Below are 14250 nucleotides of genomic sequence, written 5' to 3' on the forward strand. Positions count from 1 at the left end.
CCCCGCACCCAGCGCTGCCCGGGAGACCCGGCGGGACCCGACGGCACCCCCAGCAGCTCCAAGGAGCCCTCTCCTCCCCGCCGGGCGCCGCGGACCGGCACCCCCAGGGAGCGGCGGCACCGCCGGCCGCGGGACCCTCTGCACCAGCCGGCGGCACCGAGGGCTCTGGGATCCTCCTCACCGCGACCATCACGGGCCACCAGTGCCAGGGCTTGAGGGCGCCATGACCATGCTCAAGCTGTCCCTCATGGCCTTCAGCTTCATCTTCTGGGCAGCGGGGCTGACCATGCTCATCATCGGGCTCTGGGCCAAGGTGTCTCTGGGGACCTACCTGGCGCTGTCGGCCAACGACTACCCCAGTGCCCCTGCCATCCTCTTGGCCACCGGCACTGCCGTCATCATCTGGGGCTTCCTGGGCTGCTTCGGCGCCGCCACCGAGCACCGGGCCCTCCTGCGTGCCTACGGCACCTTCCTGACTGCCGTGCTGGTGGCTGGGCTGACGGCGGGGTTCTCAGCCCTCCTCTACCGCCAGAACATCGCCTGGGGTTTCCAGGAAGGGCTACACCAAGCCTTACTCACCTACAGAGAGGACGAGGGGATGGCGGACGCCTTGGACATTTTGCAGCGTGCTTTGTCCTGCTGCGGTGTGGAGGGCTACCGGGACTGGCTCACCTTGCCCTGGGGGCCGGAGCAAAATGGCTCGGTGCCCCTCAGCTGCTGCCGGGTCCGCCAGGGCTGCCAGCCCAGCCCGCCCAACGTACACGGGCTGCACCACGACGGTTGCTTCAGCAAAGTGTCGGCCTTCGTCAGCAGCAACATGTTTTACGTTGCCACGGCTGCCCTGGGGTTGGCACTGCTGCAGCTCATCGGCATTGTGCTGGCCTGCCTGCTGGCTGCCCGCACCCCTGCCCACCGGCTGGGCATCGCCACCCCTCCCTGACATCCTCCCGGTCCTGCCCCTAATCCCCTCCAGCTCCCTTCTTTCCCCCAGGCTTGGGTGCACCCCACTGGGAAACTCCTCCCTTCATATTCCCCGCTTCCACCTGAGCTTCCTCCTCCAGACTCTGTTCCTCCTCTGGAGCCTGCGTCAGGTGCATCAAAGCCACAGGCATCTCCGCAGCCCCTCAGAGCTGGAAAGATGCCTTCTGGTCTGGCCATGTCCCCTCTGCAGGGCAGCAGGTCCCCACAGCCCCCTGGAGCCTCTGGACCTCAGAGAGTGGTGGCAGTGTGGACAAAGATCACGCTCTGGGGCAGCAAGGACAGCTGGGTCAAGGCTGACAGGTTTTCTGGGAGATGTAAACATCCCGAGGCACTGAAATGAGGGCCAGGAAAGAGGAGAGGGTCTGGGAGAGCAAGAGAGGTGTCTCTCAGCATTACACCAGCTGAGTGTTTTTCTGAGACTGGAAAATTATGTTACTGGAAAATGATGTTACTGGAAAACTGCTGGAGGGCACAAGGGGCAGGTCTGGTCCAGGGACACCCAGTTAGCCATGCCAGCAGCTGCCGTCGGGGTCTGCCTGAGGGACTGCCCAGCAGCGTGCACCCCGCCGCCGCAAAGACATCCTACCTTGACTGTGTGCAGATCCAAGCTGTCTGGCTGCCACGGGTGCTTTTCCTGCTGTGGTGTTTCCCCCGCTGATCTCCATCTAAAGGTGGAGCTGCAGCTCTAAGTGCTGCTCCCTCCTTCAGGATGTGCCTGTCCTCTCAGCTGGTGTGTCGCTGGTTGTGTCTTTGCAGGGCTGAGAAGACCTTAAACTTGGGTCCCTGTCATGCAAGAGGATGGTGAAAACTGTAGGATCAGACCTGACTAGGGGTGGCAAGAGGAGGGAAGGGCACGCGGACCTTTGGAAGTCTCTTTTGGACTTTTGCTGGTAACTTCAGGGTGAGCAGAACAGACTCTCTGTTTTATAGAAGGGTTTCTAAAAACCAGCCCCTCAGACTGACATTTTTCCTTTTTCGAGGGATCTGTCTCTGAAACGTGCCCCCACCTACATTTCTGAAGCCGGGTCTATACAACGTGAGAATAAATAGAGGACCCCAAGACTTGCTCTGTAGACCTGGCTGCGTGCAGGACGGACAGCAGTGTAAATCTACAGGATTTTGTTTTTCCCAATGGTTCTGGACTTGCATTTGGAGCTTGAGGAAAAGCAAGCCATGCACTTCAGAGGGTCCTGAATTTTCACAGCTTCACCCCTGCTTCTTCCCACTTCCTTAAAACCTTTGAACTGGACTTTTACATGTTTCTCTGCCTCACAGCATGAAGACATGCTGAATCCCACCCCCCCGCTCCCAGCAAACTGGGAGGGAAGATTTCAGAAAAGAACCAAGAACCACAGAGGGACTCCAGGATGTGGCGTCTTTTTGGAACGTGACTAGCAAAGCTGTGGAGAATGGTCAAATGCCAACATATAGCAGGACAAGAAATGTTGAATGAAGAAGATGACTGATCGCTTCATGGGAGGACTGGAGTAACCCTGGGGGACTTGCAGTGAGGCTCTGGTGCCCGGGCAATGAATGCATGGGGTGAGGGGCGAGGAAAGCTGGGACCATTTTCTTCCTTGCTTGCCTTTACTACTTTTGACTACATTTCTGGCTTTCTCTTTTCCTCCCACGGAAGAGTGACTGCTTGGTGGCAAGGACAAGCCTCTCCTCCCGCTCGCTCTGGGGGCTGGAGCTGGGCCTGTCCACTTACCCTGGTGAGGTGGGTGAAGGGAGAGCAAACCCATCGCTGCCTCTCCTCCCGCTGGTTAGATTCTCACGTTTTCTATACCTAAAAGAACCCTGCCTTGGTATTTCCGTGCTTTCCCCCTGCTCAAAATAAGCTTCTAGGATTTTGTTTGACGACGCTCTGGGGGTGAAACCGGAGCAAAACGTGTATTCACTTGGAAAGATTCTGATTTCAGGTTATCTTCACTGCATTTAATGGTTCATACCATTTAAAAATACCTGGAAATGCTACCACTTCCCTGTCTCTTTGTGATAGTGAACCCCTTTTTTTTTTTTCTTTCTCCCACCAGCCTTCTTTTTTTGGGAGAAAGATTGCTCAATTCTGTGGTGAATTTGTTCCACCTGCAGGTCTGTAACTATTTCTGACCTGGGGACAGTGCTGCAATTTGGCCTGCTCGTACCAACCCCTGACCTGTTGGACTGTCCTCGTAGAGGTGCAGTATTCCGGCAGGGAGCAGCAGGCTTGTCCAGGGAACATAAAGGGTACTCCCCCAACTTATATTAACAATTGCACAAGCTTGATGGTATTTGAGAATGTAAAAAAAAATAACCCTACAAACTGAACCAAAACAATGTAAATAGGTGCTTCCATGGGAAAGTGACATTTTACTCTCCAAATACAAGAAGTAGTCTAAATGAAGATTCAGGTGAGGACTGCTGAATCCCAAATGGTATTTACAAGATAAAATCTACAAGGACCAGCGGGTGGTATCCAGCACTCACTGGAGTCCAGGTGCACAAATGGATTTTACTAAATTTGTAAAAATGATCTTTGCTCATGGAAATAATTCCCCTGGGATCAGTTCTTTATCTTAACTGTCCCTTTGCTCACGTATTAGGCGGCATGTAACTATGATAATCACGTTCCAGACGACGAGTGCAATGTAAACAGGCTTCTCAGTCATTTGACTATTCATCTGAATAGATGAACTTTGAAAATGTCTTGGGAACCTGTCTTTATAGAGAAAACAATGCTTCATTTTTTGGCGCTGGTGTTTATTGTTTTATGTAGTATAAATTTTTATTTTTGTTTGTAAATGTCCCTGTATCTTATGAAGTTATGCACCTATTGGAACTCCTGTTATTTTCTGGAAATTGATGTCATGTTGTACAGTTTTAACAAAGGGCAAAAAGTATAGTTTGTACAGGAAACGGTACTTCAGAAATAAAGTTTAGCAACTGCTATGAGCAAAACAGGTCACTGTTTCCAATCCAATTCCATATTTGTATTTCTTTATGTCTCCACATGGTTCAACTAACTGCAAGTGAAATGAAATGTACACTGAAATGTAAAGACAGAAGCATATTGTGGGCTTTTTATTCAAAAGATCCATTAAAGAAGCAATAAAACAGGCAATGTGGAGAGTGTGAGAAAGGGACATGGAGTTGCACTGGGCTTATCACAACAGTCTTCTTTATCTGAACCAACAAGCTCCAAAAATTTACAGGAATATGGCATTGCTCTTTTTATTGCTCCACTGATAACTAAAATTATTTCTGATCCTGACCCTGGTTACGTTATATGACACACAGCAGTCAGTCAGGATGAAGGATGCTGTTAAAACACACTCAGCCAAAAACCTCATTGTAGATATTCACTTCAATTGATTTGTTGTGTTTTTAAATTGATAGGAATACCAAAATAGGGATGATTTGACTAGTGTACCCGTGCAGGTTTGTATGGTGGCCAGGCCTGAATCTCAGGATATCAAATTAATGTATTGAATAATTCAAATTGTTAACCATCACTTTGCACTCTTGACTTACGCTCACTGAAACTGGATAAACCTTGTCAACGACCATGTAAATGTTAGAGTTCATGGACTGGCTGTTAGTTTTAGCTGAATGTTTATTGTTAGTTCCTAGATTTATAACTAACAACATTAACTTCTGTAGATGCATGGAAGAAATGTCATTCTTCTCTAATTAATTCCCAGATGAGCAGATTCCCAGTAGCTGTTTCAGTTGTCTTGAAATCTTTGTGCTCAGTGACCAAATTTTAAAACTAATTTTTAAAATTGTCTAGATTCAATATTAATTTTGTTCTGGATGGTCAGAATGGCTGTAACTGGAAAATGTTACACCAGACAACACCATCTGCCCCTTGCAGGAATATCTGTTTGTTTTCTGTCATCCCCTTCAGCATAAAGTCACTCATCAAAATGCTATACTTTAATAAAAGCTGATGCCATCTTTTACAAAAAGCTAATCTCAATTTTAACATCACTGGTTATTTAATCAATTAAAAACCATACTAAATTAAGTATAGGAGCAAGCTGTGTTTCAGTTGTAGAAACAATAGCTCTGTTGTTTGGACAAACTGAGATTTAGGATTAACAGGGTGGTAAGATTAGACCCTTGTTAGGAAACAAGGACTATTTTATAACATTGATCTAGAATACCAAGGATATGATTCTTTCAAACTTCAAAAGTGTTTTGATATTTTGTCCAATGTCAATTATTCACTGGACTTTTGTGTAGCTGAACTTGACATTATGGATAACCAGAACTGAAAATGGTCTTTATAATGGATCGTGAATTTTTAGAGAGGAGATGGCTTCTCTGGCATCAGAAAACTTAAATAATAAGTAAGCAGCAAGATTGGGTAAATCAGAAAAGAAAAAAGATTTCTTCTGTTAAAAAGTAATTTTCGTGTTTATGTATTTATCTTATTATAACATTACCTTTTTTCTTCTGGAGAAAATACAATCACTTATTACCTCTGTGACTTCCACTCGTAGCAGCCGATATTGTATAAAGTCCTTGACACAAAGAGCACTCATCCTTCTATTTCCACAGATAAATTACAGTAAAGATGCCCTTCTTCATAGGTCAGCAACCTACAGGAAATTTTGATAAGTCAGGTAGCACGGGAAGAGAGCTGGAAATTCAGTGTTTTCCCAATCAAATATTTTGTTTTCCAATAAAAAAGACACATCCGTGGAAAGTTTGGGTGGTGAAGTTAAGAAGTCTTACCACAGTTTTGTTCTGAAGCACCACAAAATATCGGTCAGAAACTTAAATGTAAGTCACACAACTAACAGAGTCTGAGATTTTCTTTTCATCTGATATCTCTTCAGCCTGGAAGGATAGCAGATACCATCAGGAAAGTAGCACAGTTTTTGATATTATAATCATTTGAGCTGTGCTGTCATCACCATTGAACAAAGCAAGTGAAAAGGTACTCCTAACTGAAAAAGAGCTCTATAGTTTCTAAACGTATCTGTAAGGATCAGGGGAACATATGTAGAGATGTTAGAAGTCCCATCTTTCCCCTTCATCCAGCTACACATCTCCACATCCCATCCCCACCTCCGGGACCTTATCGAAGCCACAGTCATTTCCCCATAACATCCCAAATTCTGTCTCAAATGGTTAAAGAAAGTATTTATTTGTGGGAAAAGATTTTTATTCACTAGGAAAGCAGACAGTTCGTATTGGTTTATTTGGCACCCATATTGTTTCTTGGGCTTTTTGTCCAGTGCCCGGGCATGAAGGAAAGGAATAGCTCCAGTTAGAAGTACAGTGGAAAGAGTTTAGATCTGTCTGGAGACCTGAAGGAGGAAAAAAAAAATAAAAATGAAAATGCCCAAAGGTGAAGGCATATGTGGTGACAGTGAGACTGAAAAGGAGGAGAAAACAGTGGTAAGTTCTGCACTGCCATAAAGAAACTATTTTCTGAGCAGAATATAAGCAGGAACTGCAAAAAGGATTTAACTCTGAGTGAATTCCTTTTGCCATCAGCCTTCTCATACGTGGAGTCTTTACTTTTTAATGCCACTGTTTGCTTTGTGCATCTTGAAAAGTTAATGCCAGTCACATCATAACTTTGAATTTTACGCTTTTCAGAATGATATTGTGGAAGGACACGCAGAGCAATCTAGAGTGCAAAACAACCTAGTGGTAGGATGTCCTGTGGTTCTTCTCTGTTTCCTTCTGTTTCTGAAGCTGGGCATCTTTGTAAAGTAAGATTTTTGACATCAGTATGTTAATTGGCTAAACATATCTGTCTGTGTAATTTTACATCAGTTTATATTTCATTGGTCATGCACCCATTATGCTTCATAGTAGCAAAAATACATGCTGCTAGTCAAATCGATTTGATTGAAAAACATTAATTTCAATCTGTTCAATATGCTGTTGTAGTTTGCTCTGAAATCCATTAAAGTTTCACAATTTAACCTTGTTTCCTTGTGTGCTCTACTTTCCTGATCTACTTTCTGGGCCAGTAAAATTCAAATATCAATGGATATAGTGTTCCCATGTTATCAAAGAGAACACAGACACACACAGACACATTTTTCAGAAGCTCTGTATTTATTGGTCAGATATGTGGATTTGCTTGTGGATGAGACAGTGAAGGAAAAAAAGACACTATCTAAGGAACATATCATTCCATCCTTGACATTAGCTTTCATTTGCAATGAACACTCTGTACTGTCTGTTGTAAAGAGGAAGTCTTTCATTAATGATTTTAATCCATGTAATAGAATTTAGTAAGGAATATTATCTGGGCTACAGGATTAAAATTATCAAATTAAACATTATTTCAAATGCTCTGATTCTACAAAGATGTCTCTAATCTGCTTCAAGCGATTTCTGTGAAGCCTTGCTTCTCCTCCCATCCTGCTGATGTCAGGAGTCACTCTTAGGCTGGCTTCACAGCAGCAAGATTTTGAGTTAAGCGGTGTTTGAAGTTTGAATCTTAGACTATTCCCATTTTGCAAGTATTACTCCTGTTTTATCATATTTTGGTACTCAGACTGATACATTATGAATATATTATTTGCGTTTTTTGGTTTTGAACAATATCTTGAGTCTTAGGCAAGACCACAGCAACATAAAGGAAGGTGCAATGCTTGTATGGACCAAGACAGGCAATTCCTTGGAACTGGAGATTCTTGGAAGAGTATTACAGTACATTTTACCATGGCAACAAATAGGTCAAACACTGCTTGGTGGTTCATGTTATTAGATTGCCCAAAATAACACTGGAAGTGAAGTGCTTCCAGTGAAGCACTGGAACAGGTTGCCTGGGGAAGCTGTCGATGCCCCATCCCTGGAAGCGTTTAAGACCAGGCTGGATGGGGCTTTGAGCAACCTGGTCTAGTGGGAGGTGTCCCTGCCCATGGCAGGGGGGTTGGAACTAGATGATCTTTAAGGTCCCTTCCAACTCTAACCATTCTATGATTCTATGATTCTATAACAGTTCTACAGCTCTACTCTGTGTGCATGAGATGCGTGCATCTTAAGGTATCAGCACTTTCAAGCAGTGAGATGGTCTCATAATAAAAAATAAGAAAAGGGATCTTTCATGCTTAGTCTTAACCATTTCTGATAGCTCCACTTCTTCCAGGTCACAAAGATGGGGTGCTGGGAGTATCCCATATCAATTCTAGGACTGACTGGAGAGTTAGGATCCATAATATCTCAGTTAAATTGTCAGCATCAATTAGAGTAGTCCTACTGTTTATTACTGTTCTGAGAGCAACTTCCAGGGCTGTTTCTCTGCTGTTGGGTTTCCTGATGTTGCAGACGACACTATGTAGGGTGCCTTCTACCTGTTAGTAATTTACAGACAAAATGACTAAAGTGGTAGTGTTGGGAAAATGATCTGTGCAATACAGTGCTCTACGTTCTGAACCTTTAACATACTTGCCACGATATAAAGGAAACCTCTCTAGGTACTGGATGTCTTTTACACTGTTTTTGGAATTTGTTGGTTTTTACTGAAAGGGTAATAAATACATCTTTTTCCATGAAAGCTTTTCTACATGGTAAAGCTACCCTTGGAGGACTGGAGTGATGTTGTCCCTTCTGCTCATGTCAGCCTCTGCTGTGCTGGAGTTTGCAGCAGGAGTCTCTTCTCTCATAGCAGCTTGTTGCTGAGAGGGTGCTGCCTTGAGTAGACTTTGGAGTTCATCAGCGCTTCAGTTTCCTGAAAGCACCTTTTTGACAAGATGCGTCACTCAGTAGTTGTGCTGGAGTATCATGTCATGTTCCTTGACATAGTGTACTTGTCTCCCAGTAATCTCAGGTACTGTCATTCTTGCCTAAGAACTCTCAGAAGAGAGAGAGGTGGAGGCTTGCCATCTGCAGTAGCACCTTGAGTTTTGGCGCAGAGTTCAGCCAAAATAATCATGAAAGAAAAGCACAAATTCAACAGCTAACTATACCTGTCTCATGATTTGGAATAGATCTGTTCACCAAAACTGGTAGGGAAAATATCAGGATGGTAATAATCAGAAATGGAAAATCATTAATATTGGAAAATTTCCCACCAGTGTAGCATGCTCACACTTTCTTGTCCTTCCAAGACCTGTCTCTGTAACCCCACTTTTTATTCACAGAGTGTTATTATCTGTAATGCTCATCTCGGTTGTTGGTTTTCTGCTGCCTTCTGGGTCCCTTGAACCAACTCCTCTTTCTTTTCTATCTTCCCACCCGAGGAGTCAGGCAGTCCTTCCAGGTCTGAGCTCCTGGTTGGACAGGTTTTTGAAAAGAAGCCTCTTGATCTGCCTGGCTTTAGTAACAGCAGCTTTCTAGAACTAGTAGTGACCTTTATGTTTTTGATTATATGAAAAACTTGTCAGACAGTCATAATTACACAATAATTTCAGATAGCTGTTTTGCTATTAGATAATATTTGTTTCTTACCAAAGCAAACACCACCACCCCTCACCTCCTATATATCTTCTTTGTTGGCTTGATGGTGGTGTTTGTTGTTGCTGCTGTTTTGTTAGAATCATAATACTCTGGGAGATGTACGTAGAAGGTAACCTAATTATTTTACAAGGAAAATAAGTGGTTTTGAACCATCTCTAGTGATTATGGTAATAATTTATTTAATGAAGTTTAGAAGGTACCATTGAACAAAGTCATCAGAAAATAGATGTGTCATTGGATACTTCCTGGAGAAAGCAGAGGTAGAATTCAGGTTTCTCTTCCAGCCAGACTCCCAGAAAATCAGCTTCATCGTTTGAAAGCAGAACAGAGATTAATTTTAAGTCTTGTGATAGAGGGCATTGAGACATATACCCGGTTAATACAAGTAACAAGTAGAAATGGAGATGTTAGGGCTGTTTTGAAGCCAGCTTTCTAGCATATCTTGTATATGTAATGCTTCCAGCGTGTCAGGGATGTCATCTTTTATTTCCATTCTGTATGATGTTCCTTGTGTGCTTATGACATTCACATTTATTTGTTAGTCAATTTTTGGCTCAAGACACTTTTCATGATGTTCTTACCCTTTTGCAGGAGGCTTAGGGGTGGTGTTGAAACACCATTCTGTCCCTGCAAGTGGATCCAGTAAGATTTCTCTAGTGCTTCCTACATATTTCACCCATTTAGAAAACAAAACAAAACAAAAAAAAGACTACTATTTTTCACTGAGTTTACATTGTGCAATATCTTGTTTGCTTCTAATTTCTAATATGAAACACAGATTAATCTTCTTGCCCAAAGAGCCTTCTGTCACATAAAAAGCAGTGCTTGCGTTTAAGCCATTTATTTTTCTGTTTGCTCAATGGTACTATCTAAGCTTTATTAACGTAATTCCCCTGATGCTGCTTCCTCTCCAGCTTTTAATTATGACATTGTAGTACAATTAGCAGACTGCTGGTCAGCTCCTTAGTTGTTACATTTTTGGGAACTGTGTTTCCTTTGTTCTTCAGCCTGGTTTTTATCATATTGATTATTTCTATCCGGTATTTTCATGTTTCCAGGACATACTGTTGTGCTTCAAATAGACTTGAAAAACATTTGGCGCCCTAAATGTCAGATCAGTTATTTCATATTGATGATCATATCAATATTTCATATTGATGCAAATTATTGCAATATTGAGTCCCGGGACTCTTTTCCAGAGCAGGTTGGCACAAAGCTGCAAACCATCGGGAACTTAAAATAAAACTTCATTCAGCAAAAGTAGAGTCCTTAGGTTCTTTTGTTTTATAGCACTATTGATGAACACCGATATATACATGAGCATAGGAAGTATGACTGTGCAACCTATACGGTAGTGTGTGCACGTAGCCAAGTACCATTTGGCCCAGGCCCTGCCATTCGACATGACTGGGCTGGCAAAAACAGAGATACCGCCTTCCAGGGTTTCAACCAGTTCTGCCCTTTTTCCACAGAAAGGCCAGGACAGCCACTAGAAAAGGAACAAATTCATCAAGGACAGTGTTAAGTCATATTAAGACACAAGGGATCAGCTGCTGTTGCTGTGTGTTTTCTTTGAGGGCACTCATCCTCCCAGAACCTGAAGGGCCATGAGGACCAGCCCAACTCAGTGAAGGGTGCGTGGTTGGGGCAGCTGGCACCAACCCATCAGAAATCAGACCACAAAAAGTTTGCGGTGTGCTCTGTTATCAGTGCCTTGTTCACTGCTGATGGCAGAAAGGTCAGACACTGCTTAATGAAACCATGAAGCCCAAAGACCATGTGAGCTTGTAAACTTGGGTATGGGAACGGAGAAGATGGCATCGCTGCTGATACCTGTGCCTACATGCCATGCTGTGGAAATCTCTCTGTGAGCTCCGTGCTCTCCTTGCTCAGACAGAAGCCTTATTGTGGAAAGGAGCATCTTTCTGTGGCATTTGCTGCCTGGCTCCATTAAGGTACCTGCTTCTGATCGGGGCATAGACTGTGACTGAAAGGAGGTTGTAGCGAGGTGGGTGTCGGTCTCTTTTCCCAAGTAACAGGTGATAGGATGAGGGGAAATGACCTCCACTTGTGCCAGGTAGCTTTAGATTGGATATTAGGAAAAATTTCTTCACCGAAAGGGTTATCAAGCATTGGAAGATGCTCCCCAGGGAAGTGGTTGAGTCCTCATCTCTGGAGGTATTTAAAAGACAAGTAGATGTGGTGCTTAGGGACATGGTTTAGTGATGGACTGGCAGTATTAGGTTAATGGTTGGACTTGATGATCTTAAAGGTCGTTTCCAACCTAAATGATTCTATGAGTCTATCATTACAGCCAAGGTGTTTATCAGAGGGGGTTTCATTCAGTGCTGAGTTCCCAACAGTAAACATATCTGATCACAAACCCCTGTACAACATAAGCAGCTGAAACAAATTCTTGCTGTGTTCTGACCTAAAAGGGAAAAAACCCTTTAATGTTTAATACAGAATTTCAAATATTTCGTTAAGGGAGATGGCTTAGTTTAGGATGTAGAAAGGCAAACTGTAGGACTTTCTTGTTGTGAGACATGGCAGGAGAAGAAGAAGAGGAAGGAAAGGGAGAAACACCCTCTCCTTATTCTATCACTGACAGTGCTGGCAAAAGCAAAGTGCCCTTCTTAGTCATTCTTCCTAATTCAATCAGCGCAGCGCAGTGCTACTGAGCTATGCATAGGTGGCAACAGGGAAAATCATAGAATCATAGAATGGTTTGGGTTGGAAGGGACCTTAAAGATCACCTGCCATGGACGGGGACACCTCCCACTAGACTGAGTTGCTCAAAGCCCCATCCAACCTGGTCTTGAACACTTCCAGGGATGGGGCATCCACAACTTCTCTGGGCAACCTGTTCCAGTGTCTCACCACCCTCACAGTAAAGAATTTCTTCCTAATATCTAATCTAAATCTACCTTCTTTCAGTTTAAAACCGTTACCCCTTGTCCTATCGCTATACTCCTGACAAGGAGTCCCTCCTCATCTCTTCTGTAGGTCCCCTTCAGGTACTGGAAGGCTGATATGAGGTCTTCCCGGAGCCTTCTCTTCTCCAGGCTGAACAAACCCAACTCTGTCAGCCTGTCCAGATCGTCAGGTGCTCCACCCCACTGATCATCTTTGTGGCCCTTCTCTGGACCCACTCCAACAGGTCCGTGTCCTTCTTATGTTGGGGGCCTCAGAGCTGGACACAGTACTCCAGGTGGAGTCTCATGAGAGCTTGACCTTCTGGCCACACTTCTTTTGATGCAGCCCAGGATGACGTTGGTTTTCTGGGCTGCCAGTGCACATTGCCGGCTCATGTTGAGCTTCTCATCCACCAACACTCCCAAGTCCTTCCCCTCAGGGCTGCTCTCAATCCATTCGCTGCCCAGTCTGTATTTGTGCTTGGGTTTGCCCTAACCCATGTGCAGGACCTTGCATTTGGCCTTGTTGAACTTCATGAGGCTCACACAGGCCCACCTCTCAAGCCTGTCCAGGTCCCTCTGGATGGCATCCCTTCCCTCCAGCATGTTGGCTGCGCCACTCTGCTTGGTGTCATTGGAAAATTGGCTGAGGGTTCACTCAATCCTACTTTGCATGTCACCAACAAAAATGGAGTGTTTGCATTTGTCTTGCCGTGGAACAATTGCCTTGGACAGACACCTTCTGTGAAGAACGCATCCCCATCTGCTGGACAGCAAGAAGAAAGCAGACCTCACTGTCCATCCCACCACAGCCACCCAAATCCGTGGTGATTTATGCAGGGCTTGTGGGAGCAGTATCCTCCCGGTGATTTCACAGCTTTTGGTGCTGTATTTTTATAGTCCGTATAAACAGATAATTCCCTGTGGAATGGGTCAATGCAATGTTAGCTGTGCCATGGTGGCACTGTGAGTGATCACAGCTGCTGTAGGGGCTGTTTGCTGACATGGGTGAGCACATGTTCAGAATGAGGAGCTAATGGGAAATGGGAACGTTAACTGAGGCTATCAATTCATCAAGCGTAGACAGTAGACTTGAGAAGAAAACATTAAATCATTCTCCGTGGGATTACTTTTGAAGTCCAGTGCTCTAGAAACTTGTTCCATTTTCAGCTTTGCAGAAAAGGACCTGGCAGCTGTGGAGGATGAGTAGAACAAGAGTCAGCAGGGTGCTCTTGTGGCAAAGGAGGTCAACCATATTCTGGGCTGTATTAACAAAACCACAGCCAGTAGGACCAGAGAAAATATTAATTCTTCATCTCTGGCACTTATGAGGTTGTGTCTGGAGTACTGTGTCCAGTTTTGGACAAGACAGAGTTGGCCAGCTGGAACTCATCCGACCAAGGGCCACCAAGCCTGTTTGGGAGCTCGAGAGCATGATATATGAGGAGAGGCTGAGGGAGCTGGGTTTATTCAGCCTGGAGAAGAAAAAGCTTGATAGAGCATCAAATTGCTGTCCTCACCTGTCTTGTGGCATGATTTTAGGATCCCCAATACACAGTTCTCTGGATATCAGAGCTGTCTCCATTGCAGATCCTGGACTCCTGTGTTTAATCACACAGTGGTCACTCATAGGAACTGAGACACGATAGTCACACTTTAGGTTTGAGGCAAAACTGAGGGGAAAAGAACAACCATTACATGAGCAAACGCAGTGTGTTGGATATTGCCACTGGGCAGTCACTGTGTTGCACCTCCAGATAGATCCTGGCTATCTATCTTTACTCGCAAGGAAGATGAATGCTTAATTTCAGTCCCACTATGTCAGAGATGAGAAGCAGTGATATTTTTCACTACCTTATCCAGCCATTTCAGGACAACTCAGTTAATACTTATGACCAGAGATCTTATACATCGTTCATCATCTCCTATTCCTATTCTCAAG

At 44.4% G+C, this 14250-nt stretch overlaps 1 pseudogene; it reads left to right on the forward strand.

Annotated features, from left to right (window-relative positions):
* Positions 1–223: 223 nt before the first annotated feature.
* On the forward strand, positions 224–940 carry LOC141478678 (tetraspanin-7 pseudogene; annotated as a pseudogene).
* The last annotated feature ends 13310 nt before the right edge of the window (positions 941–14250 follow it).

The sequence above is a fragment of the Numenius arquata genome, chromosome 2 (genome assembly GCF_964106895.1).
Source record: "Numenius arquata chromosome 2, bNumArq3.hap1.1, whole genome shotgun sequence".
Lineage (NCBI taxonomy): Eukaryota > Metazoa > Chordata > Aves > Charadriiformes > Scolopacidae > Numenius > Numenius arquata.